General features: G+C 38.1%; 1 long non-coding RNA gene across 2 annotated transcripts; it reads right to left on the reverse strand.

The window, feature by feature from the left end:
- Nucleotides 1-16,263: 16,263 nt before the first annotated feature.
- LOC132710674 (uncharacterized) lies at nucleotides 16,264-18,187 on the reverse strand. Of its 2 annotated transcripts, none has more exons than XR_009621367.2 (3): nucleotides 18,170-18,187; nucleotides 17,463-17,775; nucleotides 16,264-16,429 (listed from the first exon to the last, which is right to left on the reverse strand). It is a non-coding gene; the product is annotated as an uncharacterized LOC132710674 (long non-coding RNA). The 2 variants fall into 2 exon arrangements; XR_015728625.1 differs by lacking the exon at nucleotides 16,264-16,429 and adding an exon at nucleotides 16,598-16,835.
- Nucleotides 18,188-20,492: the final 2,305 nt, after the last annotated feature.

A 20,492-nucleotide genomic window follows, 5' to 3' on the forward strand; every position in this document is an offset into this window, starting at 1 on the left:
GGGTGAAATGCTCCCGGTTCAGACCAGATCACCCGATCTGGTAGCAATGGCGGCGGGTGGTTTGGAGAACCGGTAGCAAAAATCCCTGTGCCCTCCCACCCCCACCATGCTCAGCTAAGCCGCACGATCATCAGAGGCTTTTTTTTTTTTACTTTTAAAGGCATTTTTTCTACAACCTCTTCCGATGAAAAAATGCTTTTAAAAGTAAAAAAAAAAGCCTCTGATGATCGCGCGGCTCAGCTGGGATCGTCAGAGGCTTTTCAAAGCATTTTTTTCTGCAACCTCTTGGCCGAAGAGGTGGTAAAAAAATTGCTTTGAAAAGTCTCTGACGATCCCAACTGAGTTCCCTGATCGGCAGAGAAGCTTTTCAAAGCATTAGAAAAAATGCTTTGAAAAGTTTAAAAAAAAAAAGTTGGCCACACCCACCCAGTCACATTACCTCCACCACCAAGCCACGCCCACAGAACCGGTAGTAACAGATTTTACATTTCATCCCTGTTTTAAGTACATTTAAACTACTTTATTGATTGCTATCATATAAACTTGGAGGGCTTTTTTTCCTTCACGTATTGATGATCTCAATCTTGGTCACCACCCTACAAAAGCATTTGCAATAATAATGGAACTAGAGGTCTGTCACCCATGTGATGTACCTCCACTGAAAAACTGTCCTTTTCATATGCCGTACTGTAGAATAAGTTTGTCAAATCAAAAGTTGAGCCCACCTCATTGATCTTTTGGCAATGAGTCCTGAAATGTGTGCCTTGTATTCTTGAAGAAAATGGCCTAGGAGAAAACTTGCAGGCAGATTGGAATGAGCAGCTAAGTACAGCAGTCCCTGCCATAAATCTTACCATTTGAAATTGTGCCCAAAATAGAGCAATGCTGTTAAATTATGGTGAGCAGTAACCTTGTTTGTCCTTGTAAGAGGGGCCCTCAGTTCACTTTAATTACAGTAAGTGTTGATGTAATGGTTAAGGAAGCTATTGAAGGTACATGATATCCATGCTCAGAAGAAATAACATTCAGCAGTCAATCTAATGAGACTGTTATCTTTAATCCAACCAAGGATGAGGAAGAATATTTATATCCCTTTGTTAAATAAACAAATAAAAAAAGGACCATGAGAGGTTTTATATCTTTGATACATGATAAAATCGGTATTAAAAATGCCAGATGCTCTACAATTTAATTTATCAAAGTGGTTTAGAGGATATGTTTGGATGAATGAAGGTGTGTTTGTTTGATAGGAAAAGGTCTTGTAGCTTTTGTGATGAAGTTTGCACGTCACTCTCCAACCTGATTGCACAATGTAAGCAAACGTTTATTCTTAACCATAGCTTAAGGACATGATTTATTCTTTGGCCAAAATGAAGCCCAATTTGTGTTCGCCAAATAGAACAGCATATAGACTATATTCCATAGAGAATATGGAAGAAAATAACATCCCCACCACACTGACAGGGCAAGATACTGTATGTAAAACAGGGAGCAAACCCTACTCCCTTCTACACTGAAGATATTACTTAACCTGATAACAAAATACCTGCAAGCAAACCATCAAGCTCAAAGAGCATAAAGCCCATTTAGCTAGATTTCATTTTTCTAAGGACCACAATCATGAGCAGAAAGAATGGTGAACAGAAAGTTTTTAGACTGCCATGCCAGATTTTATTAGCCTTTAACTCCATAATCCCCATATACATATTGGCTATTTATTTATTTATAAAATGTATTGGCCGTCCATCTTACCATAGGTTAACTCTGGGCAGCTTACAACCATAATTGCAGATGGAAACTGGGATCCACCAATATCTGGAGAGTCATAACGTTTCCTACCTCAGTTTTAAAGACAGAAATATTAATACTGCTAAAGGAATTGCCTCACATGTTTCCATCCCTCAGGGCCTAAGGACAAGAGATATTCCATTATTTTTCTCCAGTCCTCTTGTTCCAACCTTACCTGTACTACAGATATCTGGATCTGGAAAGAAACAGGAGAAAGAGTGGTCAATAAACAAACAAGAGACAAATGTTGCTATATATCAGGGTAGGGAAGAGTTGAAAGGTCATGCAGATAGGAATCTGCAAAGGTGTATGGATAAAACGGTCAATCTTTTTTAGATTGGAATGGGACAACTTTTCACAGCCAACTCACCACAGCTAATTCATCATGGCCAACTCACCGCAGGGCAACTTGCCATGGCCAACCTGCCACAGGACAACTCACTGCGGGACAATCAACAATTCAATTTAATTATTTTAAATAGTTTAAAGAATATGTCAGAGTTTAGGCAGTGTGACTAGTATTATGAGATAAACCCAGGAGCAAAACACAGCACACAGCACACAGAGCCTTTAGATAATTAACATGGTTTTATCTACAGCTAAATATATACAGACTTATACGTGGTAAATACCTTATCATACAGCTACTGACACGACGAGAGAGAACATGAGGAGAAGAAGAGAACGCCCTCTAATGGCTTCCCTTATATAGGCAGCTTCTGCCCAGCTTCTTAAAGTGGCAGTAACCCTGCTGCCTCATTCCCATTGCATCAAGTTTCAGTTGCTTCCGCTTACAACCTTCCATTAGCTTACAGCTATTCAATCTACATACCCTGACAGAATATTTTAGTTTTGTCATTCAGATTTCATTTTGTCCCTCCTTTGGCATCCTTTCTTTAATGATTCTATTCTACTATTTCTTCAATATTAGTGTAACTCTTGGTCAGTGGTGAGTTGGCCATGGTGAATTGTCCTGTGGTCAGTTGGCTGTGGCGAGTTGGCCATGGTGAGTTGGCTGTGGCAAATTGTCATAGACTGTTTTTACACATGTTGCATATGAGACATTTAAAAAAAGGGTGGGACTTCCTTGATGGAAAAATTAATTAAAGGATCAAAATGGAGGCTAAGAGACTGTTTCCATCTTCCTTCCTTCCAGATATGACCTATGCAAAACCCTCCCATCAGTCTCAGAAAGGACAAAGCCCCCAAGCCAAAAAAAGAAGATGCCTCCTTCTCCCCCTCATGCTGTAGTGTAACCTGTAAATAAAGAAATTGCAAGATAGCAACCAAGCAAAATCTGCAGGTATCCCACTCCCAGCAAAGAACATGCATTCAAGTATTTCAGCTTCCCACCTCTTTAGCAACTGCCTTCATTTTTTGCTCCTTTACATGGAACATTGGGACAAGAACGTGTCTGCTATTTCCCAACAGCTGCAAGTGAATCAGAGCCCAAGGACTTTCTGGTTCACAATCTATGCTTTCTACAAAAATCCACACCTTCCTTTGTTCAGGGTTCCTCTTTCTAATGAAGCTGGGACCCAACTATCTTTGAAGAAATGTTTGTATGCCACACTCACTGGAGTGGGTGGAAAATCAGAGGAGATCTTTGCAGTCACAGGCTTGTACTCAATGTATTTTATCCAGCTGGATATAGGAAAGCCAACTCCAAATCAATCCTATTAGCATAAATTTCCCCAGGCTTGTTTGCACTAGTAACGATAGCCTCATCTTGTTGGTAAAAATCCTGCATAATTATCCAACTTCATAAATAAAGCACCAGAAGAAATCCTGAAAATCAGTCTTAATCTGTACTCACTTTATATCTTATTAGGGTATGAATTTGTTATGTAAAGTATTTATATTCCACTTTTTAGTTAGAATTCCCAAGGTATCTAATAATGCAAAAATATGAAATAATTGATATGCATTTGGCAAAACCAAATAAATATGTGCTTTAGCATGCAAGATGAAGTCATCTCTCGAGGAATGAAAATTTAGCAGCACTTTACTTAACATAGAAAAATTCATTTGAAGTACAGAACAAGGCAATTTGGCAGCATTGAAGACCAAGTTTAGGGAGTTAAGAATGAAGAAATGAAATTGTAGTATTGGACAGGACAGTGATGTAACTTGCTAATCATGCATCCAACTCTCCTTCTGTGTATGATCCTAACTGGGTACCTGACGAAGATTAAGTGAAAGTAGAAAGATTGGAAAATTCAGAAGATTATGCAGAAGAGAAGAACATGACACACTAACTTGGAACTATCTTATTTTTTTCCCCATTGTAGCTAGGCACCTTCTCTGCCTGTGTTATAAAGATGTATTCCAGTGGGAAGATGAAGCAGAATCTAATAATACACTTATCCATTCTGAAACCCTTCCATCCTCCTCTGAGTCTAATTAATTGGATCCATTTTCTTTGGAGGCCTTATAAATGGGATGCTTCTTTCAGCTACCACTACATTAGCACCATTAAACAGCCAATATATAGAAAAACACTTCCACCCTAGGCCTACTTTTAAAAGATTGCTACAGTTTTTGAAATGTTAAAAGGAGGTACCTGCAAGCGCTTACATCCCCTGACCATAAAACAGCCATAGTCACTGTTTTTTGTGCTATAACAAAGTAGCAAAAGGATATAGCTCAGATTTTTTTTTTTTGTTTCCAAGGAGGATGGTGATTCTACTATTTATCTAATTTACCAACTGTTTTGATTACTGCTCTAATGGATGAGAAATATTTTAAACAGTCTGTCTAATGATAACTATTATGATTGCAAACTGTTGACGGTCACATTTCACATAGACTTGACCAAGGGAAATGGATGTCTCTTTTACAATGCAAATGTGTGCAATTTGTAGCCTCATTTGTAAATATCAGTGGAGGCAAAATGACTGAACATGCAGACATCTTAGCTAAACGTTGTTAAAAGGAGCTATGATGCAAGTCAGTTTTCATGGTTGTTCAAAAAGAAAAGGAAAAGAAATATATAAATAAATGACAACTCATATAAACAATTTTAGTAACTTATCGCCTTCTCTTAAAATCAATAAATGATCTCTTCTTCCCATATCTCATCTCTTATCTATAAACAGATCCTTAAAATCTCACCATTTCAGTTCTGATCAGCAAAAGTCCACTAAGGATTCTGAGAGAGAACAATAAATCCATTTTAATGTTGATCAAATAAACCAACTTTAAATTTTGTACTTTTAATAATCTTGATCTTTAGTCTCTTCAAAGAAGGTAAGTAAAAGAACTTGATTTCTTTTCATTTTTTTCTTTATCCCTTTTCATAAAATTCTTCAAGTTTTAACAAGCTTCTTTTGTAAATCCAATATAGGGAAATTATCCAGATTATTGTTTTGGTTTGTTGTTTGAATATCCCTTCAAATCAAATATGTTTATTACAATCTTTGACCAGCTTTTACAGTAAAAACAGAAACAGTTTAATGCAATTCATTATTTGGAAATGAAAAGAATAGGACAATAAAATGATATCTAATTCTTCTTCATCAGACTACTATCCCCAAAGGTGAATTGACTGACAATTGTCTAAAGCATTTTTTCATAGATTTTGATATAATAACTAAGTTCCTAAGTACAATTGTACAAATTGATTAAACTTGAATTTAATTTTTGCTAAAGATTGAAGGAAGCTCACTTATTGCTGTAAAACCTGTTGATCTAAAGCAGGGGTGTCAAACTGCCAGCCCACAGGTCGGATGCATCATGCGCAGGCCATGCCCACCCCAGCTCCATGAAGGGAAAAAACATCACGGTACATCATGTGATGGCAACATGATGCCGCAGGTTTGACATCCGTGATCTAAAGATTTCTAAAAGCTAAAAAGCAATTAACAAACAATTTCCAAAAGTGATCACAAAAGGAAGGATGTAAACCCTTTATACTTTTGAAGGCACCAACTGTGGCTTAGGCAAGAATGACTTTTCTTTATCTGAGGACCCAAGTAAAGGTCCTCAAATATTGGCAGCATACCGTTGGGGGCAATATGCTGACTCTGTAAACCACTTAGAGAGGGCTGTAAAGCACTGTGAAATGGTATCTAAGTCTAAGTGCTATTGGTATCTCCCAGAGCTTTAAACCAGTGGTGAAATCCAAATTTTTTTACTATCGATTCTGTAGGTGTGTCTTGGTGGGCATGGTGTGGCTTGATGGACATGGCTTGGTGGGCGTGGCAGGGAAGGATACTGCAAAATCTCCATTCCCACCCCACTCCAGGGAAAGGATAGTGCAAAAACCCCATTCCCTCCTCACTCCTGGGGGAAGGATATTGCAAAATCTCCATTCCCACACCACTCTGGGGCCAGCCAGAGGTGCTATTTGCCGGTTCTCCAAACTACTCAAAATTTCCGCTACTGGTTCTCCAGAACCTGTCAGAACCTACTGGATTTCACCCCTGCTTTAAACCCACCAGAGATTATTGCCTTGCAGTCTTCTTGCAAGAAGCAACTATATGGAGCACTTGTGAGGAATCTCAAGTCCTCTTCTTGTCCAGAGAGGAATTACGAAGAACTATTTGCCAGCTTTTCATTTTGCTAGAGTTGTCAGTTTTCCTTTTAGCAGAACCATCTTCAGTTTGTCATTTCTTCCCCAAAAACTGATTTTGGCACTAGCTCTTGTGATCTCTTACCATTGCCTGAAGTGATATGGGGTGCAGTAGATGTTTTGAATAAGGTATTTGTTCTGAGGAGGCACGTAATTTCTTTTAAGTAACATGTCTGATAAATCAGACATGCCTGATGTCATTAGATAAATTGGCTAGCCTTGCCAAAACCAAGCCAAATGAGGGATGTTGGGGGGATCAGTGTTACTGAGAGATGACATTAGCACAAATGAAAATTGACAAACCAATGACAATAGAGAAGCAAAATCCATATTTTTAAAAGCATCCTGGCATCGTAACATGAATAAAACATCAGGAATGTGTGCTTGAGAAAGAAAAAGAGCAGGATGAAGGTAACTGTAAAAGCTGCTTGTTTGAGGCTGTCTAGAAAAAACAGTGCAAAGAAGGGACCATAGTTAATGCTCCCCATAAATCCAACAGGGTCATTTCAGTGGAGGATGCTGTGTACATCCCAAATCAACTTCTGAGTGTTAGGTGAGAACCAGACTATGGAACCAATATCATATAGGGCAGGTATATGCAACTCTGAGTGTCAACTCTGAAGCAAACCTGGCTGAAGCCAGCTTGTGCTGCCTCATAGTTGCCACGAAGCCTGAGAGAGGGAAGGGAGGGGAGGAAGTAGATAGCCCAGGTTTAGAGTTGGTTTTCACTGGCTGTGCCAATATGATGTATCCAATAAACATGTTCTTTGAGGAATCTACCTGCCTCGGAGTTCTGCTTTAAATGGGTGTGTTACTTGGAATGCTGACACTGAGTTTCTTCTTAATGTTTTCTTTGTGTCTGTTGTAGCTGATTGGTGATTGTATAGAGCAGCGGTTCTCAACTTGGGGGTCGCGACCCCTTTGGGGGTCGAACGGCCATTTCACGGGGGTCGCCAAAGCCCTCTCTCACCACCCCCCATGCCTTCACTCACCCTCACCGTCTGCCTCTGTTGGATCGCCCGGTCGCCGTTCGCTTACCCCGCCCACTCCCAATCTATTGCTGCCTCCGGAGTCCCAGCTAATGGCTAGAGGGGAAAAAAACTTTAAATTCTTGCCGCCGGGCTTCAAAGAGCCGCCCTACTCTCAGCTGTTTTGCGGAGGGCTCTGTTGCTAGCTAGCTGCAAAGAGGTAAATTCCTGGAGCAGATTTTTTTCCCCCTAGCTATGCTGAAAAAGCAAAGTTGAAAGTAAGCAGGGTCTTGGCTGCAACGTGACAAAATGAGGCAGAGAGATTTCTTTTTCTTTTTCCTCACCAAAAAAGGTAGGTGCAAACTGCAAACAATGGGAAATTTAGAGCAAGAGGAGGTTCAAGATTTTAAAACACAGAAGAAAAAAAGCTCTATTTAACTAGGGAATTGTAATAATTGAGATACTATTAATTGCATATTGTGTTGAAAGCAGAAATGGTTAAGTTGTGGTTTGGAGGAATATATGGGGGAAATTATTTGGTTTATTATTATTGGTAAATATAATTAATTGATTTGTAAGAAATTGGATTGCATGGAAATAATTGGAATATTCATGTTCATATTGATTAATATACAAAAAAGGTAGTTATATAACTAATTGATTTATATTAAAATGTTGAATTTGTATTAAACAACTGTATTACATAATTAACCAATGTGAGGATGGATATAAAAATAGATGACAATGGAAAGGGGTATAATATAGAATAGAAGGGAAAAATTGAATTTGATTAAGATTAGAGATGAGGATGAAGGGTAATATTGGTTTTTTAAAAAAATAGATGAGGAATAAATATGGTAAAAAGGAAATATAAAAATTGTAAATTTATTTGAAATGACTAAATACTGTGTTGGAAGAAATATCCTTCTGGGTTCTGCTCCAAGTGGGGAAAAAGACACTGGAAACATGGAGACTGCTTGGAAAGATGGTTTAATGGTGGACAGGTTCACATGGCTTGATGGGGCCCATTGTGTTAGTTTCTGTTGCTATTGTGTTGCAAATGTCCTTTGACAAAGGATTGAGTTTCTGCCTCTGGCCCATTAACAAAGGGTGGAGGGCAGGAAGGTGGGAGCTGCTTTGTCTGTAAAATATGCTTCTCCATTTCTCATACAGGAAAATATAATATTCTGCCTTTTTAATATTTCCCAAAATATTTCATTCTTCTAGGAAAGGGGTGGGTACCAACCTCCTACAACTGTTTAAATTTGTGAACCGGCCAAATACTCTGTTCAAAGAAAATACGTTGCATGTTTGTATGTGTGTTTCTAATTATTGCTATTTATTGCTATTTGTTCTCTTTTATTCTTTAAAGTTTAACAATTCATTCTTTATCTTAATATCTTAATATTTGTTTGGGGTTGGCTTTCTTCCCTTTCATCTTTTTTATTGTACAGCAATCTTTCTCCTCAAACCTACCACCTCTCTCTTTTCTTTCTTACTTACTTTCTCTTCCCCCCCTTCTTCTTCTCCCTACTTCCTCTTTCTTTCTCCTTCTCCTCCTCTCTTCCTCCCTCTCTTACCTTCACTCCTACTCTAATTTCCCTTCCCTTCTTTATCCCTCTCTATTGCTGTATCCTTTTATGCATATGGACTATTCAGAGGGCTGAAAAAGTTATTTTTGACTGGTCCTCGCACTTTTGACCAGTCTTTGAACTTACGACTGTCCTCACATTTTACGTTTTTTGCCCTATCTTATACCATGTTGAAGAGAAGCAGTAGTGAAATGAGTGACATGGTTGTTAAGAATGCTGCACAGGCATAAATGTGAGGATGGTCATAAGTGTGAGGACCAGTCAAAAGTGCGAGGACCTGTCAGAAATGACTTTTTTCAGCCCTCTGAGTAGTCCCTATACACATAGCCATGGCCACCCAGTCACATGACCAGCTAGCCACGGCCACTCAGTCACATGACCTCCAAGCCACGCCCACAAAATAAGCCACACCCACAGAACCAGTAGTAAAAAAAATTAGAACCCACCCCTGGTTGGGGGTCACCACAACATGAGAAACTGTATTAAACGGTCGTGGCATTAGGAAGGTTGAGAACCACTGGTATAGAGAGAAACGGTGTAGTTTCTCTAAAGCCATTTCTGTGACGCTCTACACCTGAAGCAGCTGCATAACTTACCAATTAACTCTTGAATCAACTTCAAGCCGTTGCTTTTGTCAAAGACCACCAACAATTTGTGACAAAAATACTTGATGCTTTGCCTTTGCTGTTACAAACTTGGTAGCATTCTAAGGTAATCAGAAAAAGTATGGTTTCTTTGTGTTGTAAGTAGATGTCATCTTGTGCAGTGGTGAAATCCAAATTTTTTTACTACCGGTTCTGTGGGTGTGGCTTGGTGGGCGTGGTGTGGCTTGGTGGGTGTGGCTTGGTGGGCGTGGCAGGGGAAGGATACTGCAAAATCTCCATTCCCATCCCTCTCCAGGAGAAGCATACTGCAAAATCCCGATTCCCTCCCCACTCCTGGGGGAAGGATATTGCAAAATCTCCATTCCCACCCCACTCTGGGGCCAGCCAGAGGGGGTCTTTGCCGGTTCTCCGAACTACTCAATATTTCCGTTACCGGTTCTCCAGAACCTTCAGAACCTGTTGGATTTCACCCCTGATCTTGTGGTTAGGCACAGACCTGTAAACCTTCCTCCTCCCTGAACTTTGTAAAGTGCCCACTGATGCATCTGTTAGAACCCGACTCTCCTTTCAGATTTTCCACGAATGTAGTCCTGGTTTTCCCTGTCCCATCTTTCCTGGATATTTCATTACAATCTGGAACCTAGGACTGCACCATATCATTGATTAAATATGTTAATTAAAATGTTTTTAAAACATGTCCTGGTTCAATCTTTCATTCAACATTTCCCTGATGGAGCATCAGGCTGTTGAGGAATCTGAATATGGATGGTTCCTATGACTAACAAATCACTATATTGGTGATTTTTAAAGTAAATTTAAAATGTGTAGACTTCAACCCTCAGAATTCAGAAATTGAATTTCATGCATGTAATTTTCCCCAGAAGTTGAAATCCACACATCTTAAAGTTGCCAAGGTATACTATACTGGTGTGAGTCCAGTGCTGAAATTCTTAAAATGTGGATCATCCCAATTCAGTGTTCTATAGCAATTTACAATATAGTGTTCACTTCTATGTAAACATACATGGAATCAAACTATGTAATATGGTTTACATGATAAGCAATTTATCAGAACATGCTTACTAGATTTATGTCTTGTTTTTCGTATCTTCTACCATGCAATTCCTCATGGAATATATTGGATTCCCAGGTAGTTTCGCCTCTATGCATCACAAACGTATCTTTAGCAAGGCATTCACATTATATGCCTTAAGGCACAGTTTCCAGTGTCCTGCCTTTCAAGCAACTTGAGGACAACTCAAGCATATAATTCTAATTTTAAATAAACATGAATAGGTGTTTTTTGAACTCTGTTCTTTCCATAAGTATGACAGATCTAAAATTCTTTGTGTTCAAATCTATTTTGTTTCTGTTAATCAAAAGTTTTAATTCCTTTCTTATTATATTTTAAAGGAGTTGTGCAACAGTGGATATTCCTTAATGGGTATTTTTTATTATTTCCTGGACCATGAAGTGAGATTCTTGTCAGCAACACATCTGTTTTTAATATCCTGGTACAGCATATAAATGAGATATGATGACTAAACAAAGGGAACATCCAATTAAATTGTCTTTGCTTCTTGCTTTATAAACATGCATGAAATTAATTGATTTATGTGAAAAATAACATGAACACTATGAGTTTTAATAAATTGGCAAAGTAACCTTAGCTGTTTGAACTGAGGCTTTAATCAAGAAAGGTTTACCGAGTAAGCCTATCCAGAATAATATGATTTTTATTGTAAGGATTCGCTCTAGTTTGTGGTGAGCAAACAATCCAGGAAAAAATATGGACAGGGACACTACTAACACAACGGGCAGGAGGCATCTCTCAGAGTTAAATCTGATATATGTAATATTAACGATAATTTCTATGAGGCTTCCTGGGGTCCTTGATCATCTCTGGATCTCTGGATCATAACAAATTATTCCTTCTAAATTATATACTCGGAATCTAACCAAATAAACTAAGCCTGTAATGGGAGAGGTTTTGTGCAACAAGACACAGAAGATTAGCTTGTACATCAAGCTTTTGAAATTCACAGCCAATTTTAGTGGACAAAACAAAGATTATCCAGAGGAGATGTCTCTGTGTGTGTATGTATGTGTGTGTCTGTGTATGTATGCAACAATTGTTTGAACATTTCCCCAGGTGTACAAGAAAAGTATTTTTTTAGGATGTATTATTATAAAAAGTTACTTGGAGCTATAGGTATCAGGTATTGAGTTTGATTTAAAGGGTTTATTTATTTAATTTTAACACTAATTTAACACCAAAATTTGTCTGCCTTCATTGAATCTTTTAAGAAGGAGAAGAAGAAGGGGAAGGGGAAGGGGGAGGAAGAGAAGGAGAAGGAGAAGCCAAGGAAAGGGCTGAGAAGGGAACAAATATCTAATGACCAGGAGTGACCAATTGAACTCTTCCTAGAAGTGTTTATCATGCACTTTGAATTCCAGGGTCTCAAAGAATATCTATTCGGGCAGTTAAATGAGTCTCTATCCATTTCTATGGCAATGAACATGGAAATGGTCCAGAGGAACATAACGGGCCAGCCACAATCCCACCGGGCCAACATGCTGGTTATCCTCCTTGAATGACAACCTAATTGGTTGTAATCTGTAGGGTTGCATGGATGTGGGATTCTTGAAGAAAACATATATATTGAATGAGAACTTGGTGCTGACTCTAATAGATTTTGCTTAGCAAAATGCAGCTTCTGCATTAGAATAACCCAGGGGTGTCAAACTCGCGTTGTCATGGCGTCGTCATGTGTCATATTGGGACTTTCCCCCCTTCGCTAAACTGGGCATGGGCGTGGCCAATGCGTGGTGCATCCAGCCCACAGGCCGTGATTTTGACAGCCCTGGAATAACCCTTTTCCTATGTTTGACTCAGTGATTTAAATCTGATGATACAGTGTAACTCAGACAATTCAGCCTTTTCCAACTGTCTTTATGATTTCTGCCATTTAGGTAGAAGTAGATTTATTAAACGCTCCCCCCCCCATTTCCTTTGTGCTTCTGGGCGGTTGTGGATTCTGTTTGTCTTTGCAGCTCAGTGTTTGTAGCTCAGTGTTTCTTATTTTATTATTATACACTGTTGGTTCCTCACCAAGCTTCTTGCCAGAGCCTTAAATAATTTTTTAAAATATTATTTTATTACAGGTCTCCCTTGTCAGATGATAGTATTTAATTTGTTTGCACATTGGTCATAATGATCAATGAAATAATGCATTTTTCTCTACTAAAAATGTATATCCCCACTTTATTTTTTCAAAGGAACTTAAAGCAATTCAAATGTATCTCTTATTATTATTTTCTGTGAAGTCGGTTAGATTGAAACCAGCTTTCCCCAGGCATAGTCTAACATGCCAACAGACAATTGAAAATTATTTGAATAAGCTAAGCAAAATTTTAAGCCCATAATTATCATCATTATACTCTACAACTTAAAAAATAGACTGCCTGTTTTTTCTTGCTAATTAGCCTGCAGAAGAATTGAATGTTCTCAAACCAGTTTAGTTTAATCTCTGTTTCTTTAAATATATTTATATTTTTCTCCTTTAAAAAAAAAAGTTTAATTCCCAGCCCCCTGCCAGCTTTTGGATACTCAAAAGTTGAACAAATTCTTTCCAGTTACCCAAGAAATCACCTAAACAGGAAAAATTCTACAAACTTGGGAATTATTTTTGAAGAATAAACAATTAAAGTCTTTTAAACTGATCTCAACTCTCAATAATTTACTTAGCAATAATATGGAAGTGGTTTGCCAATGCCTTCTGGGACATTTTTGTTTTTAATTCACCAGTCTAGCCTACAGCTATGGATTAGTCTCTAATTGAGTCAAACTCTCTAATACTAACCAAGTCAAATTCTGCTTAGCCCTTTCAAGATCAACCATGGTTAGTTTACATATTGCCACGTGCTGTGAAGGATACAGAATGCCACCACTGAAAACTTACGTTTTTTTAATGTTTATAAATTTAATTACGAATTCTAATTATACAAATATAATCTAATACAATAAGATTTAAAAAAGAGAACAGAAAAGAGTAAAATGTACAAGAAAAAAATCAAGAATAAAGAAAAAGAAATATAAAGAAGTAACTTCTAACATTTATCACAGGTATAAAAAATTAGTGACTCTTCACCTCCTGCATGATTACAAACATTTATCTTTTCATTGCATACCCCATCTCTTAACTATAAACAAATCCACAAAGCATTATCTTTTCAGTTCTAGTGCCAGCAGAATTATTACTTTACTGCTTTGCAATATTTTTACAAGCTTGCAAATCTTTCCTCTGTTTAAAATCTTTAGTTCCCTATAGTGTTCAGTTTCTGAAATGATAAAATGTCCCTGTTAATTCATTTCTTTCAGAGATTCTGCATCACTATGTTAACTAACTAATATAGGAAAGTTGCACAGGCAAAATGCAGCCTTCTAGGGTACTAAATTTCTTGGCGCCTCATTTTGGAAATATAGAAATAAAATTAGTACTTTGCTATTTCCAAACATTTTGAACTGTTGCTTTTTAAACAATTATTATGCTGCAGGCATCTTTTCACATCTACCATTTTAAACATCCATGTTTTATATTTTCATTTAATCCCATTTTGCATAAGAGTTAAGGCAATCAATGACTAGAAAAATTCAGAATTGTGAGATGTTGCTAGATTGGATCAATGAATCAGTTGTTCCCACTTGGCTGCTTCCACAAAACTTACTGAAGCAGAAAATAATGTCTGAATCAAATTCTCACTCTTCTAACAATATGAAACCTAAAAGCCAGTATTGGTTTGTTGAAAAAAATATCCTTCTGGGTTCAGCTCCAAATGGGGAAAAACACTGGAAACATGGAGACTGCTTGGAAAGATGGTTTAATGGTGGACAGGATCACATGGTTTGAGTTCCTGAGCAGAAAAAGTTCAGAGATGCTGGGAGTCCCTGAGTTTTATGCCCTCTCTGAGCTTTGAACTTCCTTGGGCACAGGAAGGGTATCCTGATTGGTTTAGATTCCCAGGGGGTGGGTGTCTTAGCTAGCCTTGCTGGCTGATGTAATCTTCCCAGGTGCCATGTGGTGAGTTTCTGTTGCTAGATGGGTCCTATTGTGTTGCAGATGATGGTCCATTGACAAAGGTGGGGGGAATGAGTGAGCTTGGCTGAGGCCTTAATGGCCCATTGACAAAGGTGCGGGGAGGCAGGAAGGTGCTTTGTCTTTAAAACATGTTTCTCCATTTCTCATCCAGGGAAATATAATATTCTGCCTTTTTAATATTTCCTAAAATATTTCATTCTTCTAGGAGAGGAGTGAGTGCTAACTTCATACAGGTTTGAATAAAATTATTCTCCTCCCCCCACTCCATATTTTGCTAAGTTCGTGGTTAGTTCAGATGTATATTTCGGCTTGCAGAAGTGTCAAATGGGAGCAGTTGATAACCTGTAGTAGATTGCTCCATCATGAATAATAAAACCTGACAAATTCTAACTCAGCATTTTGATACAAATTTAGTTATAGACAGACTGGTGGTCCAGGCTTGATATTCTGAAAAGATAAGCGGTTGTGGATTTGGTTCAGGAATGCCCAAAGTTTAGTCTCCTTTTGGCCATGGAGAAAGTAAGGGCTGATTGCAGGCCAGTCCCTTGTTTCAACTGAGCTTCTCTCTTAGGGGTAAGAGGAAGTTTAAAGCAGTATATGAGAATTATCTACAAGCCAATATAAAGAACTTATTTTAAAGCAGTAAAATGGCTTTACTGTTTTATTTAAAATAAGAGTTTAATTATACCTAGATCTTACATGCAAATTAATTCCTGTACATTTTACTTTTTTACAGAAATCCCAGAACTTGGTTCTAACCAAATGCCATTCTAGAGAAGTGGCTCTCTTGCAGTCATTTTGCATTTTGTATATCTTTTTGCTCTGGATTCTTTGGAAGCATCAGTTTTTAAAATTTTTTTCCTGTCTACTGCCTTTATCTGCTCAGATCTTTATTTGAAGCCTATGATACCTATGGAAAAAGTCTGTGGCCTTTTCATACATTTATAAACCATCAAAACATTTCCCCCCCCCCGATTTTAAAATCAGAAGTTCATCAGCCACTATCCCCCTCTCTGTTTAGTTCTGGAATGCAAATGGCTGCTTGGTCTCTGCTTAGATACATCCAGCAAAGAGGAATCCACCATCGCTCCTAGGAATTGCTCCAAAATCAACCTGCTCTTATTATTTTTTTCAAAAATAATTCTCTAACATTCAGCTGAAATCTGTTTCTTGTGATCTAAACCTTTTATCTAAATCTTTTTCTCTGCCTTATGTTCTGAATGACAAAGATGCCTTGTCCTTTTCAGATATTTGAAGATTTTTGTCATATTCTCTGTCTTTTTCTTTCTCAATTAAGCATATCCACATCCTTTATTCCCTATGGTTTCCTGTCCTCTAACCATTCACATTGCCATTCTCTGAAACACTTTCAGCTTGTTTGAATGTTGACCACAAGTAATGCATAAACCGCAATCACAAAATCACTTGTCATTCTATCTTTCTGCATTTGCAGATGAGTGAGCCAGCACTGGGGTATGCCTAGAGCATTGTGCTATTTTAAATAACATTTATTTTCTAATATAGCTAATGACAGTAAAAGAGAAGGCTTCTGTCTCGCTTTTGGGGGGGGGGAGGAGGAATCTGAATCCAAAATTTGCCTTAAGCCCTCTATAAAAAAACAATTCCCCAAAAGCTTTAGCTGGAGTCATATTTTAATCCAAGGAAGAAAAAGACAGAAGCTAAGTTAAAAATAAAGAGAAAGGTCTCATTATATTTGCCCACTCAGTAAAAGAAAAACATGCGTGTCCTTTGAGTTCACAGAATTTTCCAGCTGCCTTTCCTCTTTGTATATTTAATAGGTTTTCTAATGAAAGATAACAGAGAAATGGTTAATAATAGATAATTTCAGCTCTCAGCATATTAACAGCGATAATAATAAAACAAGATATTAGTCTGAAAATACGGTGTCCGTTTCCTTATTATTTTTCCTACCCTGATTGCTAGCAAATAGAACAGTTTCATAAAGACCTGATTGCCACATGGCCCTATTGACAGGGTACAAAGGCAAAGAAGACTATGGTAACCACATTAGCTCTATCACCAGAATAAATATAGTTGATACAATGAGCAAAAGAGAAAAACAACACTTACCTGGTGGCCAGTTACATCGCACAGAACAGGCCTAAAAAACCAGGTTCCACCTATGGTACTTCAGCATGACTGACAATAATCCATCACCTTAAGTGTGCTTTTCCAGTTATTGATCTATGCTGATGTAGTTATTGAATTTAAAATAGAGAGTTGGGCCCATTCAGACTCTTAAAGAACAACTAGAAACCAGCCAATCTATCCCAGCCAACAGGGGTGGGCTTCAAAAATTTTAGCAAGGGGATCTCTGCCCAGTTGCTGGGTGGACGTTGCCATGGAGCTGTGGCCTAGTTGGCCTCCTGCACCATGGGGTGGGGGAGCATTTTCCCTTCCCCAGGCTCCGGAGGCTTTCCTCAAGCCTCCAGGAGGGTGAAAACGGTCTCCTCAGGCTCCGAAGGCCCTCTGTTTCTGGCCTTCCAGTAAGCCTGTTTTTCGCCCTCACTGAGCCTCCGTGCGTGCCCTACACTTACCTGCATCCAAAACAGGCCACGTGGGGACTCCTGGGAGGGGCGGGGTGGGTGGGGCCAGCCAGGAGTGGGATTTGGGAATTCTCCAAACTGCACAGAATCTTAGCTAGAGGTTCTCCCAAACCCTTGCAAACCCCCAGCAGCCCACCCCTGCCAACCAAGGAAAAGGGTTTTTTTTGGGGGGGGGGTGAGACAATTATTCTGAGCCCTGAAAGGGAGAATGCTCTATTCAAATTATGGTTCAATATTAGAAATGGTACAAGGAATCTCCTCTATATTTACCAGATAGAAACAAAATTCCTGCTCCCCCATTTGTGAACCGAGGGTTTGTTGAGAAGAAAATGGAACACACAGAAGAGCACATACAAACAAGTAAATGGGTGGAGTGCAAATGGCTGCATACATCCTCTGCATGAAAAATGTGGATGCCTTCCAAAATTAGATATCACTTGGGAGAAGCTGTTTGCCTGGTGAACGTAGGCATTCTTGAAATAAAAATCACCGCAAGATCAAGGTATAAAATATTCTCAGAGCCACAGAGGGGAATGACAAAGGTTATTCAGGCCACTTGTGCATTTTTTTTACGTCAGTGTTCCTGAATCCATATAAGAAAACATAGAACAAAACCAATTTATTTGGGAAACTACCAAAGATGAAATAGTTTCAGAGACTTCCTTCCTTCCTTCCTTCCTTCCTTCCTTCCTTCCTTCCTTCCTTCCTTCCTTCCTTCCTTCCCACCCTCCCTCCCTCCCTTCCTTGACTTTCATTGAATGCTTCTTAGTAAGCAAAAGAAACATCAGATTAAATAGCTATGCCACATGAAGACTCCCTACTTATAATAAACACAGCACTTTCTTTTGGCATATTTTGACCAGTATGCCACAAACAGAACCATCCACTGCAAGCATATTCACATTATTCTATGCAAACCAGGCTCTCAGATGTAAAGATGAGCATAAAAGGAAACTGCCATATATGAATGTACTGACACATTAAATGATTAGACTGAATAGGAAAAAAAAATCTATGATGTCATAGAAAACCCTACATTCTAGAACAGTAAACATGTGAAAATACCCTAGGAAGCTCTTTCCAGCATAGTTAGGATTCTGTGTTTTGGTATATATTCCATATTTCTATTTCCCCTCTGGATTATTCTGTGATTATGCAACATCCATACAAATGGATTTCAGATGGGAAGAAGGGGAGGAAAGAACTTTTACGGGAATAAAATAAAAAGACAAGTATATCTCAAGTATTCTTGACCAATAGTTTTCAGAAGACAACATACAAGGAGAGATAAATTCAGCAAACAAAAAAAGGAAAAGAAAAAAGAATGGAAAATACCGAGGATGCTGCAAGCAATAAAACAAATGAAGAAATTAAGGACATTTCAGAAACTGATGAACAAAATAGCAAAGTAGAAAGTTCAACTATCTTTAAAGGAATAAATGATGAACACCCGGAAGAACAGCATGATCAGCATATTATTTCCAGCAGTGACATGGAAAAAATGTCAGAAGAGTGCCATCACAGCAGTCATAAAACTTCAAGCCAGCCAAAAAGTCATCCTTCTGTTGGTCAGTACTCTCTTCGCAGCAATACAGCGTCAGTAAAACATGGAAAGGAAATAGATAGTGAGTTTAGTCCACCATTGGTAAGCCGAAGAACTGGCAAACCACTGTGCAACAATTTTAACCAGACAAGTCTCATTTGGGAGAAAAAGCCCCTTGCAGAAATTCTACATCCTAAAATACCTCCAATAGGAGGAGATACCGACAAACATACAGATGCTGAAGATCATGTACCACCTTCTGCTGGGGACATAGAAAATAAACAGGCTTCCTTTGAGATCTCCCAATCTGTGGAGGGAGAGGAATCTAAAAATGATGATCAGCTGTCAAAAGAAGAGGAATCGACACTTAGCAATCAGCCTAGAGAAACGAAGCTATCTCAGGACAGTACGAAGAGCATCCCAACACCAGGAGAATACTATTATGGCCCAGAAAGTTCATGCCCAGAAGGACTGCGGATAAAATTTGAGGAGCCGGTGCAGGAGAAAAAACCTCCCCGGTTGCAGCAAATAACTGCTGAGGAAGGTGGTGTTTGGATTAGCCAGAAGACAGGCAAGGAAGTTAGAAGCAATTTCAATCAAACAAGTCTCATTTGGGAAAAAAAGCCACTAGCAGAAATCCTACAGCGTTCTTCAACAAAGAATAAAACATCAAATCCAGATGAGGCTCAGTCACCAGAAGATTAGGAAGATTTTGCTCAGGTTCAAAGTTCTTATGGGGTTCCTACATGAGTAGTTTTTGAGGGGTGTGTTAAATACCACTTCTCTAGGACTATTGAGTACTAATACTACTACTACTAATATTAAATGTTATGAAATATCAGTTCATAGATCCTTACTTCACTGAACATGTATAAATAATTGAAAAGAAACACAGGTTCATTAAAAAGCAACAGAAAAATACGTTCAGTAAAACTCTTTTGACCATGAATTTACTAAAGTTCTTAACATGACTTAGATTCTATTTTAAATATTCCTATTGTTAAATGCTAACTGCAAGAAAAGTCAGTGTAGATTTGTGCTGTAACCTCCTTATTCAATGGTACATCAGTTATGCTAATAGTGCCACATTTATTTTCTGATTCAATTGAAGATAATTTGTTTAGCTCAGCAAATATTCACAAGAATTTCTTTAATCCAAATTAATTAATGGGTATGTAATCTGTAAAGACAGAGTTCTGCTGTGAAATCAGGGCAAATCTCCTTCACATTTAGCAGATTTATGGGCACTTCATAAAAATCTAAAATATAAATATATACACATACATATATACATGTACATATATAAAAATAACAATTGCAGCTTGCCCAACTTGGCTTCTTAATATTTTCAATCTTTGAGGCATTACGTTTAAAACGATATTTAAGAAGTTATGACATAGAATGGACATTTCTAATCACCCAGTCCAGATTTACTAAAAATAATGAGTTCATTGAAAATGAAATTATGAATAAGGTTGATCTGGAATGAAGGAAATACTCAGAAGTATGAATTTTATCTTTATTCTTGATAAAATAACCAAACAGCTATTCACACATAATACTGAATCATAATATGATTCCATTTTGGTTAGCATTGAATAGGCTAGTTGCATTCTGCCTCCTTGCGTGTCATGAACAGATTGAGCAGATTTAAAGTTGGTAGGTAATATATAGATTTTTCGGACCACCATATTTTCAGTTTGCCCAAACAGATTATTTGCCCAACAATCCACTTTGGAAATCAAATTGGAATATTC

The sequence above is a fragment of the Pantherophis guttatus genome, chromosome 1 (genome assembly GCF_059756535.1).
Source record: "Pantherophis guttatus breed Tessera chromosome 1, ASM5975653v1, whole genome shotgun sequence".
In the NCBI taxonomy this organism is placed as follows: Eukaryota; Metazoa; Chordata; class Lepidosauria; order Squamata; family Colubridae; genus Pantherophis; species Pantherophis guttatus.